The sequence below is a fragment of the Mesoplodon densirostris genome, chromosome 12, assembly GCF_025265405.1.
Source record: "Mesoplodon densirostris isolate mMesDen1 chromosome 12, mMesDen1 primary haplotype, whole genome shotgun sequence".
Classification (NCBI taxonomy): domain Eukaryota; kingdom Metazoa; phylum Chordata; class Mammalia; order Artiodactyla; family Ziphiidae; genus Mesoplodon; species Mesoplodon densirostris.
In genome coordinates, this window is record NC_082672.1 from 17,569,645 (window position 1) to 17,586,514 (window position 16,870).

Here is a 16,870-nt window from a genome sequence, read left to right on the forward strand (position 1 = left end):
TGAGCACGGGGACTCTGTCACTAGATGGTCATTTAATTTTCTCAGGGCTGTCTAGGGAGCGACATCACATTCTGTTACTTAAACAGAACACCATCTAAAAAGGCAGGACTGAAGACCCATGTGAAGTTTCCGTGACACAGGTTGTAAGTCATGTCTGTATTTTCGGGACTAAATTCATTCAGTGGGGTAAGTCATGTCTTCCCATTGTGGAGTCCGAGCTACCCACTCCTAGGTGCCTCTCACTGTGTGGGTCTTTATTTATGTACTACGCGAGGGCCCCTCTCTTGGTAGGACATCACATAGCAGAGATCCTGGGGTATCACAGACGGCCAGAGCTCACCCTCTTTTCCTGGGCACCTGTCCTGCTCCCTTTCGTCCCTTTGGCATCTCTCACTCTGCATGAAATTCCCTTTCCCTCAATTTTTCTGCCCCCAAAATGCCTCCTCCTATCATTTATCGAATTTCCTATTATTTCTCCCCACCACGGTTCGCCACCCCTTCCCTATACTGCCTGTTTCCCATTTCACAAAGCCATTCCCTGATGCCCTCTCTGGTTTCACATCCGCTCCCTTCCACACTGCCATCTGAGGACCCACATGTGCCACAAGTAGGGGCAGTGCTTTCCCAGTGTGGGACTTCAATCACCCATATTTATCAAATGCTCACAATTCCCAGGCACTCTGCTGAGTATCTGCACACATGATCTCATTTCACGGACAGTAAATGGCAGAGGAAGATTGTGACACTTCATGGTTTTGCTGCTGCGCCACCTTAACTCTATCCGGGCTTCCTTCACCCGAGCCTGACGACCACACTGCATGCGTCATTGTGCTGAGAAGTCCTTAAGACTGTCAGTAGAAGTCTCACTTGAATTTCTTTGTTACTCCATGAAAACTAAGAAAACGTGCATGCCCCAAAGACAGTGGGGAAATACTCACAGACTTTGGAGCTAGAACAGCCTGGCCTTAATTCCCAAGTCCTCCAGCAAATCACTCTACTCCTGTGGGTCTTAGTGTTCCTCCACGGAAATTTCGTCTAATAACATTGGTGTTAAAGTGTTGATGTTTTACAAATTCTGTATATAATTGTGTATAATCGACCACCGGAGCTCGGAGCTCGGTAAGTGATTATTACATCTTCATTCCCTCTATTACTGATCGGAATTCAAACAAGAGCGATCTTAATTCTTGCAGACTGCTGTTTTAGGTGCCATGTAAGTAGCAAAAACACGTGAAAGCAAGTGACGATGGCCGACGTTTGAGGCTGAGTCTGAACAGGTTGTTTAGATACACAGAAGATTCTGGGCAGGATTCAGAGCCAGAACTCTGGAATCCCGCAGACACAGGCTGAGGTCTCCTTGATGCCACCTGTGAACTCTCATTTATCAAACAGGCAGTGACAAGCCTCTTAGGGTCCTTTGAGAGAATGAAAGGAGACCTTAACTGTGAGGCCTGGAGCCCGGAAGGTCCTGAAACCTCTACAGTGTGAGATCGAGGGAGCTGGGTCTCAAGAGCCAGGTTCTGTGAGGTGGGTGGAGGGGAGGACCTGCTTGGCCTCCCAGTGGTCTCTCCTCCTGCCCACCCCCCTTATTTCTGGCTGCACCAAGCGGCATGCAGGATGTTAGTTCCCCGACCAGAGATCAAACCTGAGCCCCCTGCAGTGGAAGCTCAGGGTCTTAACCACTGGACCGCCAGGGAGGTCCCCTTACCCCCCTTCTTAACTGGCACTGCTGCCACTCTCAGAGGAGCCAGGTATGTATGGAAACACTCCGGGTAGGGAGCCACATGGGCACCCAACAAGGGCTTTTCTTTCAGAAGACAGGAGACACCACAGGGACAGGGACCATGTCCATTCCCCTCCTTGTAAGTGGGGTGCCCGGTGCACCAGTGGGCCTGCAGCAAATAATGCACGTAGAATGAAGAAGTTGACACTCTTCAGCCCCACAGCTCCCAGCCCTTGCTGTGTATCTGAGTAAACTGCAGGATATTCGAAAGACTAGCCTGGTCCAGGCCACCCTGTGATGCTTCTTGGTGGAGGGAAGGTGGCAACAGGGCAGATCAACTTCACAAAGGAAGAGCATCACTGGTCTTGTTCACTGGGTAGTGGACTTGAACTTACCCAGCACATAGTAAGTACGCAAATTTGCAGAGGACAGATTTGAGCATCTCACTCTCACTCTAAGCAACTATTCATTAGGTCCTCAGAGCAAAGTCCAAGGGCCATATCGTGAAAAGCAGGACTGCGTGCTCAGAGCCCTTACTTCCAGTTTCTGTGCACGTTACGCTCAGCTATGCAAACACTATGTGGAAACAGCCTCTCATAGCACCTGGTTCTCATACTGCGACTTCCCCACAGCATCTCAGATACCCCATCTCTCACGTGCCTGCACACCTCTGCACTTGAGGATTCCTCTCTGGGGAAGATCTCTGCCCGCCCCCATCTACTTCCCTAGCTCCTACTCATCCTTCCAGATTCAGTTCAGGGCTTCCCTGGTGGCGCAGTGGTTAAGAATCCGCCTACCAATGCAGGGGACACAGGTTCGAGCCCTGGTCCGGGAAGATCCCACAGGCCGCAGAGCAACTAAGCCCGTGCGCCACAACTACTGAGCCCGCGCGCCTAGAGCCTGCAAGAGAAGCCACTGCAATGAGAAGCCCGCGCACCGCAACGAAGAGTAGCCCCCACCCCGCCCTGCAACTAGAGAAAGCCCGCGCGCAGCAACGAAGACCCAATGCAGCCAAAAAAAAAAAAAAAAAAGATTCAGTTCATGTGTCACCTCCTCTGGAAAGCCTTCCTGGCTTTCCTCCTCATCTTCCTTAGGCCAGGTGGCTGCAAAGCAACCTAACAGACTTTCTCTTAGGACTTAGCTCAATACACAGTATTACTAGCCCTTCACCAAACTTCAAGAGGACAAACAGCACTGTCATTTCCATTCCTCTATCTGTATTTCAGTAGTAACATTTATTGTTTAGTCCTACTAACACAAGATGTATTTTTAATTAGAAATTTTGGAAAATGCAGATACAGAAAAAAGAGAAAGGAAATACTTATATCTTCCTAATCAGAAACATTAGTAATATTTTGGTTTATATCTTCATACGCACACGTGCATGCACACACACACAATACACTTTTATGTTACTTTTTTTTAAACAAAAAAAGGATGACCTTGTGATCTTTAGCTGTTCCTCCACCACCACCACCACCACCCCCTCCCCCCCCGCCACAGTTACTATCAAGGTCCCCAAAGCCTCCCTCAAATGAACACAGGTGTAAATAGAAACAAAGTGCCCGCTTATACTTGTGACCTTCTGAGCCACACAGCTGCCTCTTAATGTTCCCTTTAGAGAAACCCTGGGGCCCTCAATGTACACTGTTCAAACTGTTTTATAACTTGCTTTTAAAAAATAATATGTTTTGAACATTTCCCCACATCAACAAATATTCAAAAAATAAAATATGACAATACATTAATGATTCAAAAGTATTCAGACACAGAAGTACACCATCCTTTACTTAAATACTATCCTCAATCATTGGACATATGCATGTTTCCAATTTTTCAGTATTGTAAAATATACTCCGATGAACACTGTGGTAAAATTTCTAATGCATCTAATACATTCTTTCTTTAGAATAAATGATTAGATTGTTGAACTGATGGGTAAAGAATGGGCATATCGTTAAGTCTTTTGATACATATTAACAATTTTCAGAAGAAACACTGTATTATTTTAAAAATCTCACAAGTAGTATAAAAAGAGTACCTATTTCGGGGCTTCCCTGGTGGCGCAGTGGTTGAGAATCTGCCTGCTAATGCAGGGGACACGGGTTCGAGCCCTGGTCTGGGAGGATCCCACATGCCGCGGAGCAACTAGGCCCGTGAGCCACAACTACTGAGCCTGCGTGTCTGGAGCCTGTGCTCCGCAACAAGAGAGGCTGCGATAGTGAGAGGCCCATGCACCGCGATGAAGAGTGGCCCCCGCTTGCCACAACTAGAGAAAGCCCTCACACAGAAATGAAGACCCAACACAGCAAAAATAAATAAATTAATTAATAAACTCCTACCCCCAACATCTTCCAAAAAAAAAAAAAAAAAGAGTACCTGTTTCTTCACACAACTGCCAACACTGAACATTACAATATTCTTCCCCACTGAGACAATTAAAGATCATATCTATATTTGCGATAAATATATATTTCCTGATTGAAATCAATGGAGGGATGTACTGATTCCAGGCATTAGGCAGAAGCAGGAATAGCACTATGAGTAAGGTGGCTTCCCCTGGACTTACAGAGCTTATAATCTAGAAGTCTGGGGGTAGAGATGCCCCAAGAGAAGTTCAGAAATATGATTAATGTAAGTCAACTGTGATAAATGGGTAAGAGGAACAGAGAGACACAGGGATTCAGAAGTGGGTGAAATCACCTCTGGCTGGGGAAACTGAGACATGCTTCAGTGAGGGGACGGGCACTCGCCATGGCTTTGGGGGTATTTTTTCCATGTCCCTGTATGAGCCCAGAAGTCCCGTGTTTACATGGCTCCTGCTGACCTTAGATGCCTGCCTATCTGGACAGTCAAAGAAGAGTTCAGCTGATGCTGCTGCCCTTATAAACAGCATGTGACACCAATCAACAACAGCTTCACGGCCCTCCTCTTCTCCAAGCTTGATTTCATAATCTCTCCAACATGCCTGGTCTCCCTCCACTGGTCCAAGAAGTGATGCATTCAAGGTCACTCCCAACCTTGGGGGGCAGCATATTGGCTCCGGCTGGGTATGTTCAAGATCAGCTACCAGTCATCACTGTCCGGCTGTGGCCGGGGCCTTCCGATCAGAGCCATCAGGTTAATGTGTTATTCTTTGTGTTTACAGAAAAATTTGTTTCACTCTTTGAAGAAGTTAGAATTACTTTAAAAAGTGTTTATGAATTGCAGTAACTATATCAACTATGAAACACATTGTGGGCTTTTTTCCCTTATTTCACAAAGGAGTCAGGGGAGGACTCATCTGTTTAGTAAGAAATATTTTGCTCATTAGCTGGTGACATCATTGCCCTCTGAAATTAGGAGATTTTTGTTAGCATATGGAAAAAAAGATGAAATTCCATTCTTCTCCCAGAGGTACAGTGTAACACTGAAATAATCTCTCCGGCAGTTTCAAAATTAACTAGTTGTCACCAGATTTGAAGAAGAAGGAGGAGGAGGAGATAATTACATGATACTCATACTTGTAAAAAGTATGTGAGAATTTGAGGTAATGTTACCATCCCCTAGAGGCAAAGGCTTGTCAGCACTTAATTCACTTAAAGAAACTGTTTAAAAAACTAACTACGAAACCAAGGGAACAGCAAAGGGATGCTACATTCCACAATAAACTCTATTCTTTTTCTTAAAACTCATGAACTCTGAATTGCTTTAATCAGCCCCAAATAACGTTGCTACTTTCCCTATAAGGAACGAGAAAATATAAGACCTCAGGAGTCCTACAGCCAGGTCTAGGGAGACGTGAATAACAAGTAAGCACACTCGTCCCAATTCTGCAAGTTTCCATGAAGCAGAGAAAATGCCTTTCCTTCTCCTGAAAGGAGCTGGGGGAGGAGAGAGGTTAAGTGGAGGAAAAAGAACCGACTTCCCCTTCACTCTGTAAATCTTTGGAAGATTTTACTGCTTGAGATTATGTCACCCTGCCCATAGGTCAGAGAACCCCGCTGGTCATATAAAATAGGTGAGTTGAGATAAAAAAGAAGTTAGGGGAAGGGAGTCCACAATTAACTCTACAGGTCCCTCTGTAAAGAGTGGGGGAGTGTTACCCAAAACAAATCTATGGTGTCAGGCACACTAAGAACTAAAGCAAAACACCAAACCCCCTCATTCCCAAGTGGATTCGATTCTCACATAGCCTATGCCATGGAAAAAGGATGATTCAGAACAGGACTGCCAAGTAGGGCAATTACATATGCTTTTGAGGCTCTAGTTTCTGGAGCTGATGGAAGTTTTCATCCCAGAAGCGCTAAGTCTCCCAAGAGACTGGGTGGTGTTTGCAAAGTCACATTATTTTTATGGCATCTTAGACTGACTGATTCATGGATCAGGCACGATGACTTCTTGGACAAGGCCGCCAAACAACCTTGCCTAGGCACGTGACGACGTAGGAATACAGAGAACTGATGGAGCCCGCAAGGCAACGGTGGGAAGGTGCGGACACCAAGTTCCTCCCTCCAGCCCAAACTTAGGCTACTGATCAGCACGGGCGTCTGTTGAAGACGGAGGCAGAAGGGCCGAAGGTACCTCCCAGAGTCATGATCTATGTGTGACCTTAACACACTTCTCCTTATGTTTGTAGAATGAACAATAAGCAAATTTACTTCCAAATAGAAGACAGCTTAGCTTGTCTTTGTGTTTCTATACACACAAAGAATAACACATTAACCTGATGGCCGTGATCAGAAGGCCCCAATTGATTCACTGGCTTAGAAAATGAATCAATTAGAGCTAGAAAAATTGTTTGTGGTCATCTAACTGGCAAAACAATCAGGTCATGATGACTGCTGAAAACTAAACCACAGAATATCCTTCCCACAACTAACAAAATGAGCGATAGTGTCCTACAAAACACAATTACTAAAAACTGGCAAAAATACTCCACCAAGGGCATCCAAACAAAAGTATATAACCTAATATATTAAACTTTAGAACTCCCTGATCAAGCTAAGAAAAAAATTCCTGAAGACCCACAGAAAAGGAAGCAAACTGTGTGGCCTTCTTTATCTTTTTCGGATCTAAGAGCAGCAGAAATTGCTTCAGGAGAGTAATGAGTGAAAAGACGGAAAGTCGGGCTTCCCTGGTGGCGCAGTGGTTGAGAGTCCACCTGCCGATGCAGGGGACACGGGTTTGTGCCCTGGTCTGGGAAGATCCCACATGCCACAGAGCGGCTGGGCCCGTGAGCCATGGCCGCTGAGCCTGCGCGTCCGGAGCCTGTGCTCCCCAGTGGGAGAGGCCACAACAGTGAGAGGCCCACGTACCGTAAAAAAAAAAAAAATTAAATAAATAAATAAATAAATAAATAAATAAAATAAATTAAAGACAGACTGGCTCTGGTGTACCCATTCCCCCACCCTTAAGCAAGCAACGTGAACAGTGATGCAGCACATTTAACAAACTCTTAGGAGAGAGAAAGCCGAGCCCCGGTATCCCAATGAAGACCACATTCCACCTCAGTTGGGTTTTCCCACTTCCCCAGCTATTACATTAGGCTATAGCAACAACAAACATGAATGGATCACAAAATAAAGGAAGGAAAACACTCCACTGCCTGACAGCATGGCAAACAGGTCAAAAAGTAATCTTCATTATATCAGCACAAACAGAAAATATGACCTGAGTTACCCAAGCATGATCAAAGTGAAAAGAAATGCATGAGAACTACTCAAACAAACTATAACAAGGGGAAAAAAAGAGAGAGAGAGAGAGAGAGAGAAAAGGCATGGACAAACACAATGATTCTATCTTTTGATCCCCTCTCTCTATCAGAAGAAAATATAACTCAAGGAACAGGAAGAAATTCCTAACAGTTGCTTCTCTCTATAAAATAATTAAAGAAGAACATGAATTCAATTAAATGAGACCTCAAAGACAAGATGAAAACCACGAATGATATAAATTTTAAAACTGCAATCATATATGGAAGCAACCTAAATGTCCACTGACAGAGGAACAGATAAAGAAGATGTGGCATATATATATATATGCACACTGTGGAATACTACTCAGCTATAAAAAAGAATGAAATAATGCCATTTGCAGCAACATGGATGGACCTAGAAATTATCATATTATCATATAAAGTCAGACAGAAAAAGACAAATATCATATGATATCACTTATATGTGGAATCTTAAAAAATGATACAAATGAACTTATTTACAAAACAAAAACAGAATCACAGACACAGAAAACAAACTTATTGTTACCAAAGGGGAAAGGGGTAGGGGTGATATATCAGGAGTTTGGGATTAACAGATACACACTACTAGGTATAAAACAGATAACCAACAAGGACCTACTGTATAGCACAGGGATCTATATTCAATACCTTATAATAAGCTATAATGGAAAAGAGTCTGAAAATGTGTGTGTGTGTTTGTGTGTGTGTAACTGAATCACTTTTCTGTACACCTGAAACTAACATAACTTTATAACTCAACTATACTTCAATTAAAAACAAAAAACAAAACAAATTGCAGTCATAAGGAACCAAACCACCTATTATAGAGCCAATTTATAAATAAGAATGAGCAAAGAAAATAAACAATACCGTATTAGTCAAAATATTGATACTGAGAAAAACTTTATTATTTAAATCCATTTTCTCATATGACGCAAGTCTGAAGATTCACCCACCTATTCACCTAAGCCACTGGCCTTGCTGCTCCCTCTACCTAACAGGTTTCTCTTCCTCCTCCTGGGGAACTCTTGCTCACTTTCAGTCACCTTCACTGGGCTTTCCACACTCTCCTCACTGGGGCTTAATGGACTTTCTGTGCGTATTTCACACACTCGGTAGAAATATTCCAATTAAGGCCCCAACCATGCTATCCACTTGTCGCTCCTTCTCAAATATACACTCCTGTGTGTAGGGACTGACCTATAGTCGGTACTCAGTAATGTTTGCACAATGAATGAGTAACAGAATGTTCAAGATGGCATTCTTTCACCTACACTCTGGCTCAAAAGCACAGGGCAAGAAGTGTCCTTGTAGGAACTAATTATGCAATGTTATTAGAATTATACTAGTAATAGTACAATCAACCAGGGATGAGAGGGGGTGTGACACAAAGAGGGAAAGGAAAGGGACAGAGAAGAGAATAAAGGGATATTTCTACAGAAATGATTCTGTGAATAATTATAATTTGAATTAGAATTTGGTTGTGTTAAAATATTGCTTTCTAGATGAATGTCCTTGATGACTGGGTATAGTTCTAAGAGTTTTGATATAGTGACTTACAGTTCAAATGGACTCTGAACAAGTGATGGGCAGTCCATGACTTCAGTAAGTTGGCTTAGGCTGGAAGCAGCCCTCAGTCTGGATCTGACTCATGAACCATGACAGGACCTGGGTCTCTCTCCAACCCATCCATTATATAAGATTTGGTACCAGGGCAAATGATTTAATGAGGAATTAACATGTGATGAATCACTATCATTAAACAAGTAATGGAAATCCTCTCTTACCCCAAGCTCCCTAAGGTTCATCCCAAAAGTGAAGTAAGAAATTGGCACTGCAAATCTAAATGCCAATCCTTAACCCATATTATATTACAAATATCTGTATTTAGATATAATCAGCTAGCTAGGGTACATGTCGTAGATCCTGTTTGGTATTTATGTATTAGGTTGGACAAATGAGATTGCTATTTTTAAGGTCAAAAGCTAATATTTCCAGTTCACGTGGTTCGACCTAATAAAAGAAACAACAGGGAAGTCCCTGGCAGTCCAGTGGTTAGGACTCCATGCTCTCTCTGCCGAGGGTCCAGGTTCATTCCCTGGTCAGGGAACTGAGATCTCGCAAGTCACACAGTGCGGCCAAAAACATTTAAAAATGAAAGAAAGAAAGATGAAGCTGAGGGTGACAGTAAAATCTTAAAAAAAAAAAAAAAGAAAAAAAGAAAAGAAATAGACCAGAATGTGCCCGAAAACTAACTTAAATTTTAAAAATGATAACAATAGGTTACATAACCCTCAGATTATATTGTACCTGGATATTTTGTCATTATTTACTTTTGTTCACGTGGCCCTTGGTGTGTTGAAGAGGGTGTGCAGGCAGCATCCTCAACTCCCTGTGGCCATACAAACCAGTGAAGATAGACGTGTACTGATACCTGGCTGGTTTGCCAGGTGCAAAGAGCCCAATTTCCAACTATTTCTGGGCCTGCTGTGAGAGCGCCCCCCAGCGTAACAGGCATGGAAGCGCACACCCACATGCTCAACGAGACGGCCTCATTGGCACTATATGGCCCTAGATAATTTCAATACAATTAGTGTTTATTTTTCCCAAACAGTAATCCTAAGGCCACATATGTTACTGAAATCATACCAGACCCGTTCCTAAGCCCACAGACACTTACACCTTCTGAAACAGAAAATAAACTGATTATGTGTTTGGTAAAAAACATAACCAATTAAACACATGCTATTTACATTAAGCTTGTTCTGACAACTCCAGTCTGTCTGCCGTAATATTCAAAAGCAGAAGCGTTGCTGCCATGTTAACGGCATGTACAAAAATAAAACTTTTGGGCTTCCCTGGTGGCGCAGTGGTTGAGAGTCCGCCTGCCGATGCAGGGAACACGGGTTCGTGCCCCGATCTGGGAAGATCCCACATGCCGCGGAGCGGCTGGGCCCGTGAGCCATGGCTGCTGAGCCTGTGCGTCCGGAGCCCATGCTCCGCAACGGGAGAGGCCACAACAGTGAGAGGCCCGTGTACCGCAAAAAAAAAAAAAAAAAAAAAAAAAAAAGAAGAAAATAAATAAATAAAACTTTTGAAGGGAACTCCAGTATTTTAAAAATGACAGTTAGGGCTTCCCTGGTGGTGCAGTGGTTGAGAGTCTGCCTGCCAATGCAGGGAACACGGGTTCGTGCCCTGGTCCGGGAAGATCCCACATGCCACGGAGCAGCTGGGCCCATGAGCCACGGCCGCTGAGCCTGCGTGTCCAGAGCCTGCGCTCTGCAACGGGAGAGGCCACAACAGTGAGAGGCCCGCGTACCGCAAAAAAAAAAAGACAGCTAATGGCGAGGTAGAAGATCGTCACATAAAGCAATAGAGGCTGGCGTTCATTGGGTATTTACTTGGTGCCATTTAATCCTTGCAAGGCCCGTGTGAGGTAGATACACTCGGCCCAAGTTTTGAGGCACAAAGAGATGAAACAACTTGCCCTTAGATGCAGAGCTAATAGGTGGCAGAGCTGGGATCTGGACCCAAAGTCTGTCTCACATCTGTGAGCTTTAACCAGTCCCCTCACCGGGCAAACGCCTGGCTTTCCCGAGGCCAGAGCCTCCTTCCTGTCTAACTTTGTTTAAAGATGATGATCTCAAGGGACTCACAGCAAACACACGCCTCAAACTTTGGCCCTTCTCCCAGGGACAAGGCTGGGGAGAGAGGGTGGTGTGGAATAAATGACAAGAAGTCATCTAAGCAGTGGTTCTTGGTCAGCTTATGTCCAGTGAGAGCAAAAGTCATCTTTCTCACAAGACTTTGTGACACATGTTATTCCAATGGACTGATTTTGTCTCTAGTCTCTCCATAAGCTACAGGTCTAAAGAATCATTACGTCTACTCTTCTAAAGAGAATTTTAATATGTCTCTATTTTACTATCATTTTCATTTCAAAATTACTTTCGTTAAAATTAAGAGGAATAGTGCTTCCTCTTCCCACCCAGCCAAGTAAAAAAGAAATTTGTAGAAGGTATCTATGAAAGTCTGAATAATCATCTCAAGGCTTCAAGTATGCATTAAAAGACCTGAATCAATAAGAGTTACCTTTGCCATAGTTATATTTAGAAAGATTTAGAAAAGTGTCCCTTTTTTTGACACAGTGTAACATAGCATGGCATGAACATGCTAGCCCAAGCAAACAGGGTAAAAAAGCCCTCTGGCAAATTACCGCTAGGCCATACTTCTGCTCTTTCTCCTGGTCAAATTAGAAGTCAAATGAGTTGAGTAAAGCTCTTCCTCTGTTCAAGAAATAAAGAGCCAAAGCACACATCCAACCATGTTGTATTTAAGCCTAGCTAGTATAAGAATTAAAGCTACAACAAGCAGAACCATTTTCTAGCCACAAATCAAAACTTACCTTGCCAGTGAGAACCCTTTTCAGCTGAAACCCATATGTTGTTACGAAAAAAAATCCTTTAGGAAGAGAGATTCAAAGAAAACATATCAACATGATTAAAAGCAAACAGTAACTTACATTCAGTAATGTAAGTTATTTTTATGCTTGGAATCTATTCTCTCTTAAATTTCCTTATAAAACCAATAATATAAGAGCAGAAAGACAGTAGAAAGAAGGTCAACCATTTACATAAAGATACCTTTACTGGACCTATAATGTCAACTTTAATACTAAGGTCTATGTGAATCTTCACATAGTTTATGCATCCAATAACTATTTACTCAAAATCAGCTAAAATATGAAAATCTTATTTTTAAAAAATTGCTGGTACTATCTATAGGTGGAAGACAATTCTGTACATCCATAATGTATTGTCATTAAAAAAATGACAATGTTGTTTGGGAATCAGATTTCCGCAAACAACCAAGCTAATACTATTGGTTTCTATCTTCCTTTAACACCTTTGCAATATAAAAATAAAACATCTGATAAGTTTTAACTTATAGGCATTGTCTAGAAGTTCACCCTAGTAAAAGAAACCTATTCAAAATAAGAATTCTTTTCACTTTATTAATTATATTTAAGAATAGCCAAGTTTTAAAAAATCTGGTTCAACCCAGAGTCCTGGACTCTACAAAGAGCACCTTGCATTTACAGACGTCTCTTGGACAAGCAGAAGCATCGTTCTGCCCTGAAAGGAACACCCCATGAGCATGAGCTCTGTTCTCTGACCACATTCTGTATTAAATGATTAAATTGTCCACCTTTTCTTTGGCCGTAATAGAAATTAGGCCATTCACCCCAAGAACCACTAAAAAAGTAACTTTGTGGAATGCTCTCCTGGCCTTCAGCACACTATCTTTTAGAAAGTTCTGGATTAGACTAAGACTATAGCAACCTCTTCTTCCAAAACAACAGACCTGAATCTTCTGGCTGGAAGACAATGGCTGTAATTGAGGTAGGTGAAATGACTCTGAAAAGCCTCAGTAAAAAACATCTCCTGGTGAGGGCCAAGTTTATGGTTTATAATTTTAGAAAGCCCCCAAAAGATTTAAGAGTCTTGCATCATGCCAACAATATGGGGATATTTTAGTTGCGACCTTGAAAGTCCTCAATCAGGGAAACACTTAAAATAGTATTTTGTAAAAAGTGGAAGAAATGACCACTTGATGTTGTGTCTTTGTTACCCCAAATCTGGACACAGTTCAACCACATGACTCCCCAGGTTAGTGGCAAAGCTATATTCAGAATTGGAATTAAAGGTTATGCAGAGATGCACATATGGGTGTAAGGTATTATTATAACACCACAGTGATAACATAGCACTCTTTGCACAAATATTTCCCAACTCTAAATTTCCCCAAATGTAAAAGTGATCAATTATGAAACGATGACTTGATTTACAAAATAATTCACTTCACAAAACATTTCACCATAATTGCTTCACCCTGGTAAGGAGCTCCAGATACAGAAACAAAATTCCAACTTTTTTTGGAACACAGTTTGTATGAAGTGAAACAATTGAACGCGACCAAATAGATGTCTGCAATGGACTCTAAGAGCTCTGGTGCTTTACTGTCCTTGTTGTTGCTTTAATATTTCTTTATATATTATATATTAAAAAAATAATTTGAATAGCATCATAATCAAATAATTTACAATTTGACATTTTTCGGAAAGAGAGGTCACTGGAAGTATTTCAGGTACAGATCACCAACTCTTACCTACCATTTTTGTAAAAACAAAAACTATGATTTACTAAAATGTACGCCTTGAGTAAAAAAACTTTAAACCCCAGTAAGACAGAGAGCACAATTTCTTTAAACATTTTCTTAATCAGAAGGTAAACTGAACCTCAATGCACAAAGCTGAAAGCTTAAAATGAGAACTCTTACAACCTTTCCCCCGCAGGAGGCGAAGGAAAACAAAAGTTACTAAAATAAAATGAAAAATATTAAAATAAACGTTCAGATGTTTAACAAGGAATCCAGTTAAGTACGCAACCAGAAATTCTTTTTAAAAACTCTAACACTCACAACAGAAGTTTGTTATTAATGAAAAACAGCAGAGAACAGATTCCCCTCTGGCAAAGAGAAAGCTATTTTTCACTTCCCCTGGTAACTATCTTTAGTACTTTATACTCTTGGAAACTAAGAATGTGAATATGGATTTATTGTGAAGCAACATGCAATTATCGAATGCCAGTTCTGGGGGTGGGGGAAGCCTATGAATCAATGCAAATGAAACCCTAAAGCACGACAGGCATCAATATAGGCATTGAGGTCTGGTGACAAAGGCCTTATGATCTCTGCAACTTTCATGGCCTGGGCATTCCCCACTATGGCCAGTGGGCTATTTGCATCTCAGTATAGAAAAGAATCGATAGAAAGCTGAAAAGCCCTGGCCCTTGCACAAAAGATAATCAAAGCACCGAACCCAAGGCAGCTGGAGCAGGACACAGTGGGAATTATCTGAAATTAATTACCCTGCTAGTAGGCAAATGGAGCATCAGTAAGAAAGAATATTTTGGATGGAGTTTCTTGCTGAGTCTCCAGGAAACATGGGACGGACTAAAGTCAGGGTAGGAAGGGCAAGTGTCACGTACATCGGGATCACAGTCAAGTACAAGCAAACTTCGGTGCCAACGGTTCATTACCATGTAGTAATGAACAGCGTGACTGAACATGGGTGTGGGTTGTTTGCACAAAGGCAGCTAGCAAAACACACAGAGTAAACAGCCTTTCTTCACAAAACTCTCTCCACTGCTGACTAGACTGTCTTCACCTACATCTTTCAGCAAAAAGACAAGTCATTCTAGAGCTTCTGGGAAATTGTGCTGGAAGTGGAAGGAGCATATTGTACTCCTGGCCCTCCCTCCAACTAGGAAAGGCTGAGTTTATTTTTGAGCCGTCTATGAAGAAACAGTTTGTAAGGAGTTAATAATGTAACCAGGTGCGCGAGTCTGTGTGAGCACGTGTGAGGCTAATTTTAACCTCTGCACTGCAGGGTAAACTCCACTGGGGCAGGGCCTCTCTCTCTCCTTCACCTTTGTAACCTGGATACCTAGCGTGAAGCCTAGTACATAGCAAGCGCTCTGCAGAGGCTCCACAGATGCCTCCTAAATGAACAAAGAAATGCTCAAGAGAACAAACGCCCAACTTTTAAGAAGTACCCATTTCATTGTCAGCTGATATCAAGGTGATGGTTGTGATTTACCCTCTGAAAGGGGTTCAACAAACCAATACTTAATATAATACTTTCTTAGCAGCTTGTTCAAAATGCCTACAGTACTCTATTTATAGTAACTTTTTCCTAAATGAGATAAGCCTCTCTCCTTACCATCTAAGTATGTGAGGTTTTACTACAGGCCTGTTTCTCTGAATGGATAGTCTTGTAACCTCTCCCTTGACTCAGATGCTATTAATCAGGACAGTATCCAGTGAGACGGACACTAAAAGACCCACTATGGACAACTGAGGCTATGTGTTCTCCCCCCGAGCTGGGTTTGAATCACATCAGTCCTGAGTTATGGTATTTATTCCTCATGATTCTTTGGATTCATGATTTACATTTATATTATGTTAGAACTAGGGAATAAGAGACCCCAAAAGGCACAGTGAAAACCATGGACATGGTTCCTTTGATTGCCTCATAGTCCCAGGACATGCTGCTGGCTAGCATATGACACATTTATTATTATAAATGGTAACGTCTCAGCCCCCTCCACACAAAGGCAAACCAAGCAGAGCTTTCAAATTAATAATCCTTTGGTTTTTTTGTTTATTTGTTTGTTTGTTTTAGCTGCAATGGAATCTGGTGTTGGATTCAGAAAACCAGGGACAAGAAGGTAGTGGGAGGGTTATATTTACTAACGATATGCCATCATTTGTTACTTAGATGCAAAGAAGTGTAAAGACTGAGTCCATAGTCTCAAGACATAAAACATGCTCTTAAAGCAGCCAGGAAGGATGACCATTCAAATACAAGTTTGTTCACTAAATATTTCTCAAGCAGGCTCCATGAGCTGAACACTGAGTTAGGCACTCATTGGAGACACAAAGATAATACAGCTGCCTTTCTTGCTCAAGGAGCTCACAATTTCCATGGAGGTTGAAATATATACAATGAATTCTGATACTCCAGGATAACTGTTAGGTTTCATGTAGCAAACTCGTTTAACAAAGCACAGAACAGGAAGCTATAAAAATACACTTGAGGATGCTAAAGTTTCAGAGGAGGTGGCAGTTGGACTTCACCTTGAAAGATGCATAGATTTTTACCTGGAAAAATTTGCAGGAAGACATTTTAGGTAGAGGAAATGCACAAATTAAAGCAGAGAGTGTGAAAATACAAAGTGTGATCAGTAAGGCATTCAGGGTCCAATGCGGATGGAGTGGAGACCTACAGGAGCAAGGGGTGACAGATGCGAGGAGAGAAATTGATTAGGGCCAGATCACAGAGGGTCTTGAGTGTGCCAAGAAGTTTGAATTTATCTTGTAAAACTGGAAAACCATCAGGCTTTTCTGAAACACACGAATGTAAGAAGGGAGGCATGTTTTGGAAAGATGACTGGCTGTATGGAGCACTGACAAGAGGAAACAAAAGTCTAAAGAAATGGAGGTAGAGTTGCTTCCAGACTTTAAGGAAGAGAGGACCTAACAAACAAAACAACTGCATAGTAGCTACAAACTACTCAAATAAACAAAATCTTGAAAACCAAAAAAAAAAAAAAAATTGCATAATAGATGAAAAAGGTTAACTCCCTCCATTCTCACTCCATGCAGTTTGATGATAGCACCTGGAATGTCTATTTGAAACTCTGGAATTCTAATTCCTATGATCTTGGTGGAACTCCTGAGAAGCAATGTTTGGGTCACATTAAAATAGCACGAATAATAAAAGGCATCAAAACTGGAAAAGAAAAAGAAAAATTGCCTCTATTCACAGGTGACATGGTCTTATATGTAGAAAATGCTAAAGATTT

The 16,870-nt window shown here is 42.0% G+C and overlaps 1 protein-coding gene across 4 annotated transcripts in view; it reads right to left on the reverse strand.

Annotated features, from left to right (window-relative positions):
* SASH1 (SAM and SH3 domain containing 1) overlaps positions 1-16,870 on the reverse strand; it is a 266,274-nt gene that overhangs the window by 43,103 nt on the left and 206,301 nt on the right. The gene's annotated exons all lie outside the window — the stretch shown is intronic.